The sequence below is a fragment of the Carassius auratus genome, chromosome 21 (assembly GCF_003368295.1).
Source record: "Carassius auratus strain Wakin chromosome 21, ASM336829v1, whole genome shotgun sequence".
Classification (NCBI taxonomy): domain Eukaryota; kingdom Metazoa; phylum Chordata; class Actinopteri; order Cypriniformes; family Cyprinidae; genus Carassius; species Carassius auratus.
The window spans coordinates 16,591,484-16,607,264 of NC_039263.1; the positions used below are offsets into that span (position 1 = coordinate 16,591,484).

At 38.0% G+C, this 15,781-nt stretch overlaps 1 protein-coding gene, 1 long non-coding RNA gene and 1 pseudogene across 3 annotated transcripts in view; 1 reads left to right on the top strand and 2 right to left on the bottom strand.

Annotated features, from left to right (window-relative positions):
* LOC113038752 (mitotic-spindle organizing protein 2) overlaps positions 1–15,781 on the top strand; it is a 1,160,083-nt gene that overhangs the window by 32,170 nt on the left and 1,112,132 nt on the right. The gene's annotated exons all lie outside the window — the stretch shown is intronic.
* Positions 1–15,781, bottom strand: part of LOC113038719 (tankyrase-1-like) — a 74,423-nt pseudogene that overhangs the window by 14,597 nt on the left and 44,045 nt on the right.
* Positions 8,680–15,778, bottom strand: LOC113038760 (uncharacterized). The gene is made up of 2 exons (XR_003274812.1): positions 13,667–15,778; positions 8,680–9,588 (listed from the first exon to the last, which is right to left on the bottom strand). It is a non-coding gene; the product is annotated as an uncharacterized LOC113038760 (long non-coding RNA).

Here is a 15,781-nt window from a genome sequence, read left to right on the forward strand (position 1 = left end):
CAAAGTGGATACGCGAACAGAGCAAGCAGTCTATCATTCTTTTTACTCTCCAGGGAGTTAGAGCTGACTTGACAGAAGAGTTGGTACTGATTCAGTGGCATTCAACCAAAACTCATTTAAGGCAGCTGTGACCGAGATCGCACATGTGATGTTGGTTTACGTGATTCATCCTGTGGCAGAGCACTTTGGTCTGCTGATGCATCTCGATTGTCCACTGAATTGGTATTACAAGTTCAAAAAACATTTAATTTTTAAAAGGGGGGGGGGGGGGGGTGAGAAAAAAAGCCAATTAGTTTGCATTAAATGAAGTAAATATAAATAAAACTTTTTGTTTCCAACTTTATTAATATTAATGTTCCAAGTACATGCAAGCTGGTGTTTCTATTCCTAGTAGATGACCATTACAAAAACTGCATGCTTACCATCTGTTAACCAAAGCATTAAGTGTAAACTAATTCATTTTAAGCTGCAATGAATAAGACTATTTCCCTAACACCATGAATGTAAATTTGAACCATTTTAAATAATAAATATGAAGACTCACTCATTTTTTTTTTATACCACAAAGGTTTAAATGGGGATTACTTGCTGAATCAATCTAAACAAAACCCAGTTTGTTTTCTACGAAAGATTATATTCTCAATCTCATGTGGCACCACAGTTCTATAACAGCATCAAGGTCATGCTCAGACTGAAATGATTTAATCTGTCATCATATCAACATTTTAACTACTTCCTAAAGAGCATTACATTTAAAAATAACAGTAAATATAATATGGCCCAAAACTGACCCTTGGGGAACACCTAGTTAATTTTACCTTGTGTAAAACATTCATCTGAGGATTTTCTGAACAACCTGAATCTTGCATATGTAACGAGTCAGGAGGCTGGATGTCACCATGGCAACACAGTCATACAGTAGCCATGGCTACACTCAATCACTTTTGCCCCTCCTGCCAATCTGTCTGCCCTACCCAAAGCAAACAGGACTAACAGGAAAGACATATCCTGCAGAGAGCACACATGTTCTCTTGTGCTCTATGCAAAACAAAAAGTAGAAGACAAAACCGTTTAACCGTAGGCTATTAAATCTGTTTCTTGCACAGATCTTCCATCAATTTCTTTAAGAGCCCGACACACCAGCAGAATTGTCGTCTCACTCGAGAGCTGTTCTTATTGAATCATTTAAGATGAATGTGTTGCCTAAAGATGTACAGCTGGAAATATCACCCCTACATACTCCAGATTGCAACACTATGACACTATTTAAAATGCTAAAATAAGCTTTTGCTTTGTTTTAAGGGAATTTACAAATAATGAAACTCAGAATACCCTCTGTGCATATGGCTCTGTCACATAATGTCTTTCTGGTGCTGGCAGAAACAGCAGACAGGTGAACTAAAGTGAAGATCTGTGTCGATTCAGATGGCTTCAAACAGAAAGCAACAGTGAAGCTATGTGGCAGCGTTGACCTTTTGCCAGCAGACCCTGAAGCAGTGCAGTGCAGGTCATTCAAATGAAAAAGTGTTTGGTTTATTCTGCCCATTCAAATATAGGCTACCAATAAGACAAATCCCTGCACACTGTCGGTACCGCCTGCAACAACATTGAGAAACTCAATTGTTTTGTTCTTTTGTGCAAATTTTTCACCATTACACACATTGTGAGGGTTTGTGATAAGGAGAGAAACAGTGTGAACTTTTGAGCAAACAAGCAAACAACATAGAAATTTCTGGAAAAGAAAGAGATTGTAAATGCCTAATAATGTATAAATGTATAATGCATATGCATAAATGTATAAACTTGTCTATTGTCAAATAATCCTCTTTAAAGGGTTACTCCACCCCAAAATGTAGGGGTGCTCCGATCACGATCGGCCGATCGTTAATGCGCAACTCGTCAGTAAAGCCGGTTCTCTAATCAGCGGTTAATTCCATCAGGTGCGTGATTTCACATAGAGCAGCTGTTACTACACAGAGCCGTTGTTAACTGAGAAGATGCGCCAATAAACGCTGAAAATTAACGTGATTTGCGCATCTTCTCTATTAACAACGGCTCTGTGTATTAACAGGTGCTCTATGTGAAATCACGCACCTGATGGAATTAACCGCTGATTAGAAAACCGGCTTTACTGACGAGATGCGCATAACGATCGGCCGATCGTGATCGGAGGACCCCTACCAAAATGAAATTTGTCATTAATCACTTACCTCCACTGATGGCAGATAGACTATTCTGACAATGTCTTTCATACTTTTCTGGACCTTGACAGTGCAATTTACTAGGCTGTCAATGGAACAGTAACAATTTTCATTATGGGGTGGAGTATCCCTTTAACTAGAGGGTTTATAACAAAACAAAACAAAAAGAGTTACTTGAATCATGTTGTAGTAACATTTTCAAGTTGACCAATTAAAAATCTTAAAATTCGAAAATCTGTCAAATGTTCTGAAAAAATCAAGATGTTATTTTTATTTTTTTTGCCATATTGCCCAGTCCTACCTAAAAGGAGTTATAAAGTTTTAAATAAAAAGAGTTTAATAAAATAAAAAAACATTTTCAAATATAAAACCATTTATTTGGCTACCAATCAGCATATTAGAATGGTTTCAGAAGGACCATGTGAAAGCTGACAATCAGCTTTGAAATCATAAGAATAAATTACATTTTCAAATATATAAGAAAAATGTAATCATATATCCAATATTACTGTTTTTCCTGTATTTTAATTTAAATAAAAGCATCCTTGGTAAGTATTATAGACTTCCCCCCTCTAATCTCAGTCACTATCACATATCCTGATATATAATTTAACTGTTTTAATATGACAGAATTTTACGTGGCTAGAAAACAACAAAAACTCCTTGTTTTTCCTAAGAATAATAATATCCGTCCACTTCTTTTCCTTGTGTTGCCATGGAGGAATGGTGACCTGTAACCATGCCGACGGTGAGTGCTTCTCCACAGCTGTTGCCATGACTGCGATACATGCTATAACTAGCGTGAAATCTGCGTGGACGGAGCCTTTGAAAACAATGTTGCTTGGCTAAGTAACCCCATAGTTTAACTCCGTTAGTGCAGATTTACACACGAGAGTGTACAGAAGTCTCTTTCGTCCCTGTGAAACGCTAAAGTAAACACCAGGTCCAAAGAGAGGAATATACTAGCTGCAAGCAAACAGCAGGAAGGGTCTACCGAGCACACTAATGCCAGTTACATGCTGAGAGGATCAATAAGACATTAGCCCCTCGACCAGGCCTGGAAAACGGACAAAATACAGCTCGCCAACTCCTATAGGGGCTTCTTACTGCATACTGGGCTCTGCATAAAGGAGCTCAAATCCCAAAGGGGGACGACGCCTGGTTCCTCCGTCCTAATCACAACACTCACACCCTATTAAAGACAGTCCCAGCAGAGCACTGAAGGAGTTAACGACCAGAGCGTCCAGCGGGATGCTATTTTGAATCATGTGCTGTCACGAGCTCAAGTTGTCCCAGGAGTCTATTGCTGAAAAGCAGAAACAAATAGTCACATGCGATAATTAACTGCAATAAAGCCTGTGTGTTTGAGAGAACGAGAGAGAGAGGAAAGAGATAATGGCAGACGGGAAACACTACAAGCGCTCCACATACGCAGCTGCTCCGTTTCTTCCATCCACCTACGTTTCTACGGGGGCGCATCATTGTGCAATGAGGACCAGGAACAGACGCTTGGATAGACAAAATATTTGTTAATCTTCAGAAACATGGAAATGAAACCAAAAAAGTTGTCTGAATTAACATATTCTCACCGGCAACCGCTGCACAGATACTACGCCGCTTGTTTTATCTCAGCCTGTGCAGCGAGGCTGTCTCAACTTGCTTTATCAAAGATGGCAAGGCACATTCTGCCTTGTTCATTTTACAGTCTAAATGGGGGAAAAACTAAAAAGCACTTCAGGTGACTGCGAGCTTCACCTGAAGTAAAAACAGTGAAGTGAAGACAACACTATCGAGAAATCTGTGCATACACTATATCTTAGAATAATCCAACCAACCACAGAGCTAGAGAGCAGTCTTGTAGAGTACTAGATCCAGAGCACTAAGACTTTGGTGCAAAGCAAATCGTTCTGTGCTAATTCCCTCCCAGGCCTCTTCCTACATCATTCCTCTAGTACACATAATCTTTAAGCTAAAGCCTGGAATATGTTAAAGCGAATGCTATCACACCATATAAACAGCTCTGTTTCACAATCCCACCCAGAGTAATGATGGGGCAGTAATCGGAACAATGGCTTCTAATGTCCTGACATGGATGAGAATGTCTTCATCATGCCTTCTTTAAGGTATTTGTTGTGTGTTTTAGCTAAAAAACATCTGGTTATAAAATAATGCTTGTTAAAAACAAAAAGAAAATATGAAAAGGAAAAGGAGTCATTACAAACCTTGATGATTTTCTTTCTTCTTTCTTTCTACACATGAAATTAAATATTTCACAGAATGTTCAGGGTTTTCGACCATACACTCGAAGTCTGTGCTGTCCGAAAATTACACTGGGCTACACTGATTTTCAGTTAAAAAAAATAGAGATATTTTTCTAAATGTTTTCGTTCCACAGAAGAAAATCAGTCAAGTTTGGAAAACCCTGAGGGTAGTAAATGATGAAAGTTTTTATGTTTGTAGCCATTTAATGCCAATTAGCAAATTCTCAAAAAGAAAGTGGAGTGGAATCTTATGCGTCTCTTGGGGAAAGATCAGATAAACACAAAATAACAACTGCACAACTAAGGAAGGGAACAAGCTAACTGCACAAGTTTAGTGTCATGGTTAAAAGTTCAGACAGGTTAAGTGGGACTGAGAGCAGAGAGCTCCATCATTTTTAAACCCAGACCGTGGCAAATCTCACACTCTGGAGTACGCTTCCTATTCTCTCTCTCTCTCTCTCTCTCTCTCTCTCTCCCTCACACACACACACTCACAAGTATGGCTTTCAATCAGTGTTCGGAGACATTGTCTAAAGCTAGCATGCCACTGATAAATTATTTTCCACTTCAAGAAAAAGAGTCAGGGCAAGTCATTCGTTTCTGCTTTGATTTTACACTGATTCCGATAAAATATTTAAACATCATGCACATCACATCAGTAAAGCCTGTTATGTGATTAGTATTAAATCTCCATCACGTGCTTTCAGGTGGAGTGGCATTTAATATACAGCGGTGTAGTTCACTGAAAAGCTACACAATATCACGTTCATTACTGTAGGCAATTCATTTGTGATTATGAACGCGATGTTGCCTAGCTTCTCAACTATAAAGCTGAATTCTAGGAAGAATTAACAAAAATAATTCACAGAACATTAAGGCCCAATCCCAATTCTACCCCTTAGCCCTTCCCCGTCTCGATTCTCTTTTGGTTTGAGGGGTAGGGGTAAGGCGAAGGGCCAGATAGCCCTTCAAACAAAGATTTTTCGGGACCATACTTCAAACGAAATGGTATGAATTATCTCGGCAATATGGCTGCTACAGGGAACAAAAAAAACACATTAATGTAAGATTTGTTGGCATAAATAAAGATTTTAACGAAAAGTAATCATTTGTTTTGTGTTACATAAAATTTTGAGTTCATATTAACGGACGTGTTACTCAAAGACATGTTTGCAAAAAAAATCGCTAATATTTGCTAACGTCATATCATTACAGACTGCATGATAATGCCACAGCATATGTCTGATCAGGGCGATAACTGCCGTAGACATTTATGGGGGCTAATCCCCCCAATAATTAGAAATCGCTAAACCGAGAGAGAAAGAGAAATGGAAGTTGCGTGTATTCGCGTCTCTGCGTTTATCTGTTTAGAGTGAGTTTACTTAAAAACAGCGATTGTATCCTCTCGTCGCTGGAAAATATAATGTAGCGATTCAGTATTTAAAGGGACAATAAGTAACTTTTTAGGTATTTTATTATCTAAAATCAATATTTTTATTCATAAATATGCCCTCAATGGTGTACAAATACCTATGCCAATGTTTAAACTAATCCTCGTAAATGAAGAATTTATTATCTTTATATACATGGGACGGGTAGGTCGACAGAGGCTTCCATGTAGTTCCGCCATCTTGCAAAACTATAATAGCAGAGAGGGACAAAAAGTACTAAGCCAACGCGTTTCCACAACGTGTTTTCGGTCAGAGCCAGAAACGCAGGTGCAGAGCAGTGAGAGGCGCTTGAAACTGCACCGGCAAGTTTAAAAGTCTGGATTGCATTCTTATTATGGACCATACATATGCCGCGCCACAGGAGAAGAAAACATCGTCGCCAAAACAGTCAAAAATAGAACGTAAAAGGAAACGTGAACGTAGATTACAGAAAACAAGAGTTAATGTCGGGGAAGCTTATTCTAGGTGGAAAGAGCTAATGCTGGATAAAGATTTCAAAAGAGACGCTGAAGTGGCCAGTTTTCTTCTCGACAGGTAAGTCAGTGTTACAATCTATATTACAATATTTTTTTTGTATCTAACAATGCACATTATTCAGAAAATATAACGAATAAAGAAGACATAACTACTAATTACAATATTTCATGTTTTCCACAGTCAGTAATTCATACTGTAACATTCGTTTGTTAGTTGTCATGTTGCAGTTTGTTTGAAATAACACACCTGTTCACCTGAAGGAAAACTCGACGAAGTGCTATTAGAATACATCCTGTTAAAGCTTTTTGGTACATATCGCCTTCCGTAGATGCAACGCGCATTTGAAAAAGCGAGGCGCTGGAGAGCAAAATTAGTTTGAATGCAAAATACAATTTCACCACTAGATGGGAGTAATTCCTACTTAGTGTCCCTTTAAACTGTATTTAATAAAAGTCATGGGGCATGGTTGACAAGTCTATATTTTCCTGGATGTGTGAGCTGCGATTTCTGAGAACGATAATTAAAGGCTCTAATGCACACCAGCACACCAGTTTATGTGTGTATTGTAAGAACTAGACGAGGAATGATGACGTGTGACGGCATAGTAGTGGTGTCCCAATCCTAAGGGGACTATTTTCTACCCTACCCCTTGACACTCTGTTACAAGGGACAAGGGGAAGGGGTGGGCGGAGGGGTAGGGGAAGGGGTATAAAATAGAATTGGGATTGGGCCTCAACCTATCTTCACTTTTACGAAAATCCAGCTTTTTAGTTCTTAAAAACTACAAAAAAAAAGGGGGTTGGAAAATCAGTGTGAGCTACTTTTGTGTTGTGGCTACTATGAATGAAAATAAAGAAGTGAATTGCAAATTGTTTATTTTTGGAGCAATAAGCTTTTAGAGGTACTCGGGTTGATTACAAAAGCATACTTTTGAACAACAACACAGTGTAAACATAAGAAAGAGGGGCAAATTCAGATTGTCCTGACTGAGCAAATGCATCAAGTGTGAAAGCTACATTTAACAGAGTCTGAACTGACAGAATGTGCAAAAGCGCTACCTCCTAAAACCTAGCCTTAATCAATTAGAACAAATTAGAGCAAAAATTCACTTTAAAATTGTGCCAAGGGGTTGTGATTTTTCAATTTTATTTTCACAGTCATCCTGCAAACTGTGTGAATGTTCTCACATTTTGATGAAAAGCATGTCCACTCATAGTGTCCTTGCCATGAAAAAGTGTCACCGCAAAGATGACTTTTTCAGCAAAGATGGAGCTTAGCTTTTAGTGTGGCATTAAAGGTATCATGATGAGCAGTGTCTCTGTCTTCACTGACAACCTCTTCTCCAGACAGGAGACTAATGACTCTGCTTTTTCCATCATTCAGACAGCTACAACTACTGCGAAGCACTCCTTCATTTCACACATCGGCACTCCCTCTCTGTCTCCCGGGCCAAACCACTGTCGCCCTAAGTGACTTAACCCTCTTCACAGCCCAGTAAATGAGCCCTTTAAAAGAGCCACAAGAAACCAGCCATACTGCGCCCTCAAGTCACCCTGGATGGTCGACAGCATTGCTAACTTCTGGAAGTGTTTAGGAGAATATAAGTCTCCCTGGAGGGGGTTGAGGTGTGCCTCCATGCCTGACCCACCACCAGCCCCCTCTGGAAAAAGCCCACACTGTCCCCGTTACTGGTCTGACTTCTAGTGGATGCAAATCTAGACTTTGGTTTGTGGAGAGCAGCAGCTCGACAGGAATCAGACTTTTTCATCAGTGCCACTGGTCAAAGTGTGGTGTCTGATCTTGACGGGGAGTTGTTCTGGGCTCTGCCATGCCATGTGAGAGAGATGCTCACAGCATTGAGAGGTTCAGGACTAATGACTAGTGTCTAGGAGTGTAATGGACAAATCAGCAGGGCTTTCACACTGTCTATAGGTTTCAATAGGGCAAGTGTTTAATCGCACATCTTGTTACTAGGGGTGTAACGATTCACTCATTTTCTTGAAACTGAATTGAATTGAAAAGAAAACTTATGAATCGTGAATCGGATCAAATCACTGCCTACCCAAAGATTCACAGCCCTACTAGTTATCCATCAGCAACTGAATCCTGAATCTGCTGTCAGCAATCTCAGGGAGCTTTTTTTCAGCATGCAGGACTCTGGATTCACTAAAAAGTATATACCAGATTGTGTTGTACATGAAACTTCATGAGTATAATGCAAATTAACTAACAAAACTGTATGTGACACGCGGGATGTTTTGCATCATTTAGAAATAAATTGAGAACACCTTTTAATTTTCAGTTCAATTCATGAATTTAATTTGAATTGTGATGGCAAACAGGACATAGTATTGCAAATTGATTTTGAATGCATACATTCAGGACAATGCAAATATTTAATTATCTAAGTGTCTAATAAAAAGAAAGAAAAACAAAAAACAACAGAATGATGCATAACAGAACAATAGCTAAATCGATAGATAAAATGATAGATGATTACTGAACAGAGATCAAGTTTCAACTGAATTTTTGCTTAAATCTAGTCTGTAAGGGGTGTATAGTAAGACCGGTGGTCACCTATTCCATCCTCGAGATGTTGATCCACAGGACAGTCACTTTCATCCTCTAAATCCTCACAGGTTGTAGCAAATTGCAATATGAGAAGCGCCAACCACGTGCCTGGTTCCTCACATGCTTACAAGAGAAAGGCAGGCAGAGGCCCAACCTGAATACAAAGCAGTTCAAGAGGGTACATTTAACACGCTAACGCTTCACTGAGCAGGAGCTCCTCCAGGGTCGCAGCTGCCATGAAATGCTGAGACAACACGGCCAGCCAGAAAATATGACAGAGGAGCGTAAAATGCCGTGCTACATGATGTACATTTCTGATGTACATTATAAATACCAACATCACAATTCAAATTTTGGAGTGAACTGTCCCTTTAAATTCAGCATGCCGGCACATTAACGTCTTATATAAAAAAAATATTCCTAAAGTAAATGCTTTTTTATTAAAAAAAAAAAAATTAACTAGCAAGCCACTTACAACTAACAACACTAACAAAAATGTATTTAATAATCTGCTGAAAGCTTACAATTATAAATGAGCAATACATCATAAGAGATACTTGAGAGAGGATTGTGGCAGTAAATCTTTCCACATGTTTGACGACTGCTGCCTTGAGAGACCTATTTAATCTGCAATAAATTAAAGAACAGAACTGTCAAGACCTTTACCTCCTACGCAACAAGAAGCCATTGTGGAAAAACTGAAAATAGAATACTCTGAAGAAATCTGCACACAGTAAGCAGAGTAGTAAAAATACCAAAAACAAATAAAGAGTACAGTTTTAAAAGAAAGCCTTATTTGATATGGTTCGCAGTACACTCAACAAAAGCAAAAAATTATATATATATATATATAATTATATAAGCACAAATGTTTTGAGAATAGACAATACAGCATTAAAGCTTTTTTGAAAGATTCCTAATAGAATGACCTCTAGACAGCTGACTAGTCAGATCTGACTGACATGAGAAAAAGGCTTTCACATTTGCAAAAAAACCTGACCGTTTTGCAGTGATCTTGATTCAGTGTAGCACAGCGAGCACACAGCACTGCATATATTTAGCAGCGAAAAAGAAATCTCTGCTCGTGATGAGACAGCCCTTCAAATAAGAAAACAGGAAGCCCTAATTTCACAGCATGGGACTGGAGACGAGCTTTCAATATATCATTGTTGGTACAACTTTGAAGCTACTGAAATTGGTCAGCATCAAAACACTAACAACAGCAATACATGGGAAAGATGAATGTGGGGTAATTTGCAGGGTGCTGAGAGAGGTGTCGGTCTGCGTGGCAAAGGCTGAGATGAGATCTGTCATTAGGATAGATGTTGGAGATGGCAGAAGCCTCTAGGTTCATGCTGTTATACATAATAGATGTGAAAATACCCAAAAACAGCACAATACGATTCTGTTCTACTTTATGGTCAAATACGCGGAAATCTAAATAGAAAGAACAAAATTATGTAAATTGTATAGAACTGTAAAAAAAATGTCATTGTTAAAAGGCAAAAAAAAAAAAAAATTAAGTGAAATAAAAAAAAACAGTGTAAACAGAGAACAATAATTTCTTAAAAATTTCATAAAATTTCTTACAATACAAAATAGTGAATTATGTGAAATGTTAAAAAAACAAAAAAAACAAATGTACCTGAAAAATTACTTGAAGCAATGTTTACTTGGCATTTTAATTTACCTTATTAAAACTTTAATACAGTGGCCCAGTAGTGCACAACACAACAATATCTACACAAAAAAAATCCACACAACACAACGCAAAGGACAAATTTCTATGTGTTGTGCTAATTTTGCTATATTGTGGATTGTTTCCATTGTGTTGTGCTAATTTTGTTTTGTTGCAACTTGGTTGTGTTGCGACTAGTTTCTGTTGTGTTGAGGCTTGTTTCCATTGTGTTGCGCTACATCTTTTGTGTTGCAGCTTGTTTCTATTTGCATTGCGTTGTTCTAATTTTGTTATGTCGTGGCTTGTTTCCATTGTGTTGTGGAGATTTCATTGTGTGGTGCACTACTGAGCCACCATACATTTTTTTAGTTGACTAACTAAAGCAACGTTTTTCCATAATTGCAGTTTAAGCAATTATGTAAAAGCAGTGCCGTTTCAAAATTGCTATTGAACTTTGCTGTGGTCTCAAAATTGGTACCTTGAGAAAATCACTTGTATTTGTATCGACTACTGAAATATTGCTCTTGTGACAACCTTATTCCATACAATGGTTCCATGTGCTTGGTTTTTGCAAGAGAACACAGAAAGAAAAAAAAAAACACAACTAAATCAATATTTTATGAATGATGTGTCCTGTATAATCTAAAATCCCCAGAGAGGTGAAGTGTGTGGAAAACAGCAAGCAATAAATTGAGGGCCCAAGGCCATCTGTTACAGCATCCAGGGCTCAGAGCGTGATGGCCACTGAGGCAAACATATAATTACAAAATGAAAAGTGGTTCACTTGTAATGGAGAGCGGGTGAAAGTGCGTCACACCATTGCCATCCATACAGAAGTTGCTCGTATCTGGCAGCGGAGTGGAGCGGAAGATATCATTTTGAATGGAGATATCTTGGCTAATTAAGGCTCAGTGGGAAGGAAGTCAACAGCATTATCATGCACCAGTCTGAATATCAAACCACTATGTATGACCTAGACAACCATGGTGAAGCAAGTTTGGACAATATGTTGCAATGGACCTGGTGGACCTCCCTCATCAGCATGGTGTTTTCGCTTACAGACAACACAAGGGTCATGTGTATATTCTCAGTAAAAAAAAAAACCTGCTTACCTGCTTGATTGATTGTGCAGAATGAAGCAACTGTGAAAAGTTCTATAAAATGAAACGTAGCACTGAGGACAGTGTTATCAACACAAACACCCCACACTTTTTAGAAGAGAGAGGTGGACAGAGCCTTTCACTATATCTTGTGTTCACTGTAAACATTAAAGCTGGGCAACAGTCAGGAAGAAAAGGCAACAAATATCAGTGAAAGAGCCCTAACATTACATAAGTGGGATGACATTAAAATAGAATCAAATTAAATAAAATGTTCTTTCAAGTCAAACAGCATCTCTGTATGAATTGTGATGTGTCCATTTTTACATAACATTTACTATAATTTAATTGTATTGCTGAATGACTGTAAACAAGGACGAGAGGAAAAGAAACTGATGTTTTCACAATAAGACAGCAATAATGCCGACATAAAGACAAGCAACGTAAGCTATATACATATAATAGGGGTGGCGAAGAGTTTTGCTTCAACCCTAATCAAACACACCAGAACAAGCTAATCAAGGACTGACCGGTTACTAGGAAGCTACAAACTGGTGAATCTGAATTAGGGTTGGAGCTGAACTCTGCAGGGCTGCAGCTCTCCAGGACTGGAGTTCACCACCCCTGATTTATAACATATTTCAATATGTGGTTTAATGCTTGTAAAGGTATAATAAGGGGCTTTATGAAAATAAAATGTTGGAGAATAATGCCTGTATTGAGAGTTTAAAATATGAAGTTATAGTAAACAGCTTCCATTTAAACTAATTGGTACACTTGACCAAAACATCTGTAGTATTTACTGATTGAAAGCATAATCATAAAACCAAAGAGTGAGAAATCTGAACCGATGCACCCCCAATCATTACAGAACATCGAGTATAACCCCAACACACTGTTTGGCACAGAGATGTGTGGACAGAAGACCAAGGAAGTGCTTCTCTGTCTGAGTGCAGAATACATAATTCAACCATATGGGGGTTTGGAAGGGGTCCAGCGAAAATCTGCTCAGCGTTAAAGGACGGGGGTGTTTTGTGGAGGAAGGCTCTGTCTCTAAACAGCACTGCCGGTCGCTGTAAGTCAAATCACTTTTCATGGTTGAGACTAGAGTATCAGGTGGATGAAATTGGCTATGAAATTAAAGTGACAGAGCTCTAAATAACACGCTTCCAAGGTCTTTCTCTTCATCGTAGAATGGAGAAGAATAAAAGCAGGTAAACAGACAATAGAGAAACACCTCTCAGTGGATCTACAGAAGACGGTATTTTCTGATTACATCAAACAAACAAAGGATTCCGGTTTTGCGATCTGACATTCTCTATTCTTCCTGTAGTGTCTTTCTGTATCTAATGAAGTAGCGAGTGCACCTAGGGCTACATTCAGAAGCAAAGGAAGCAACAAAAGGCAGGAGAGTAGCATCTCCGTGATTCAGGGAGAAGCCGCTATAGACGTTAGCTTAGACTGATCTTTATGCACGCATAAAGCTGCCTGGGAGAGCAAAACAGCCAACTAAAGCAGATGGACCCAGAAAGAGCGTTTTTTTCATTAAGTCCAAAAGAGCTAAAGATTATCCCGGGCATAATGCACACGCCAGCTCTTTGTGTTTGAATAAGCATCATCGTGGTGATTGTAAAATTCTTACGCATCATTAACCAAAATCTATTAAACACGAAATGCAATGCCAATCTATTCTGTGAGTGGGATGAATCCACTGAGATTCATTCGAGAGGGTACAGATCAGATGAATCGAAATACTGTAATCCCTTAACTAATGACGGCATCTCACACAGAAACACTTTCTAAAATTACTAAGGTGATGAGCATCAGACTTTGTTAGAGGCGCTAACACAGACAGCCGAGATATGCGCCCTTGGGTCGATAAAAGCCAATCTCAGGTACATCCTCAGTGAGCCTTTACTACACTCACCTGTTTTAGGATGAATAGAGACCTTGTTAAACAAGTTCAGGGATGCATTTCATGATCTAAAGGACAACATTTATGTTGTGTTATAAAGGTTGCAAATAAACAGCATTAAGAAGCACAGATATGTTTTGCTGCACTGCATTCAATTTTTTGGACATCAATTGCATACTATTCAAGGATACTGGAAACAATTAATATCTCAAATCAGATTTGAAAAATAAAAAATAGACACGTTGATACAACATTGTGTCAGTAAATGTAATCTAATACAACCATGTAACTGCAGATAGTCATTTTAGGATTATGTTTGCATACATATTGTATTATTTTTAAGCATTACACTCATGCAAAATACATAAAAAAAGCCAGATCCTATGATAAGTTGCATTCAAATTTGCAGACATTTAAACGGCATAAAGTATTAAAAATATCCATGAAATTAGAGGATTGGTACCTGACATACAAAATTAAATCCTTCCTGCAATTTCTTTAAAATGATTTAATAAAATGTCTTAGCTTGTAATCACAAGTGACAGTGATTTGTTAATCCCGATCAGCACAGAGAAATAAAAAAAAAACTAATAAAAAAAACCTGGCAAATCATTGCAGCATCCTTCAGAGTGCTTATATATACTGCATTTGCAAACTAAATTATTACTGCCACATTCTGCTGAATTAAGGGAATAATTATGCACTAAGGCACCAATCTTTGTTAAACACTTTTCAGTAATATCACAGACAGTGCATATGAGATGAGAGTGCATGTCTACAGACAGACTCTTCTCAAAATGTTTACCAAAGCGGAGAAGAAAAACCTTTTGGGTAGCACGCTTGGGAAATCAGTCAATATTCGATAAATATGCATGAGGACTACATGCACCGGCTGAGAGTAATTCCTCTAAATCAAGCCCTTGATCTTACGGAGAGATTAGGACTCTTCTGCAACCATTTCACTGCTCCTATCTTGTCCTCAGTGACAAATATTGATGAAAAAGTCGTTGTACACAGTTTTACATGCGCTGCTGACAAAATTCATACAAGTTTTGTTTAAAATAGATAAATCCGATCTGAAAACACACTAAGTCCACATGCATTATGCAACAACAAAAAAAATCTCCATTTAAAGCTCATATTAAACCCATATGAGTGGAGTTTAGGTTAGTAATTTTGCTGCAAGTAAACTGTTGTATTTATTCATAAAAACCTTAGGGCTTGCGTTAATCTTTAAACCCAACGCAAGCAATATTTCTCTGAACCTAAAACTCTGATAAGTGCAATGCTGAGCCCTGAATTTCATACACAAGAACGAAAGCACAAACTAGACTAATTAAATGGCAGTTCCACATAAATTACTTGAGTGATGTACTTGATTAAATATGAACCAATTAAAATAAAAATTCAGAGCGATGCTTCTTAGCTTCAGCTTTAAACCCAACCCTGCACATTCACTTTTACTTGTAATCTGATGATTATGACATAAATTAAACTTATTTTCAACTGCAAATAAGCTAATGCAAGGAGAAGGGAACAATGCCCATTTCTCACAATGAAGCCTGGTAGACACCATATGTAACTGAATATGCAAATTAAGGCAATGTCTCAATAGCTGACTTGAATCAGTTCTATTTTGGTTTGAAAGATGAGCGGTGTTAGTGTGAAAATGAAACAAAAACTAAATAGAATGCTCTCATACATAGCAGAAATACATATAAACGAACAGAAATGGGAAAAACTGAATTCAAACTAAAAGTTAGTGTAAATCTGATCACAGAACAAAGTAATTTTTAGGTACGTGCTATACCATAAACCAGTTACAATAAAAAGCCTAAAATAAACGGAAACTAGAAAACACTGGGAAAGAAAACAAACAATGAGTGGAAACTAACAAAAACCAAAACAAATTAAAAAACGAAATACAGCTATATCAAGAATAGAAAACTATAACAACCCCAGACAGAAGTTGATTGAGACTAGGGTCATTAACTCTCCCAATAGATTTTTATTAAATATGGTATCTACCTTGACTCCATTTCGGAAGTTTGTCAGAAGGACAATATTAACAGCTCTATGGAGTTTTCACCAGCAGTTTTCAAATGTTTATGGCGCAGTGAATGTTCT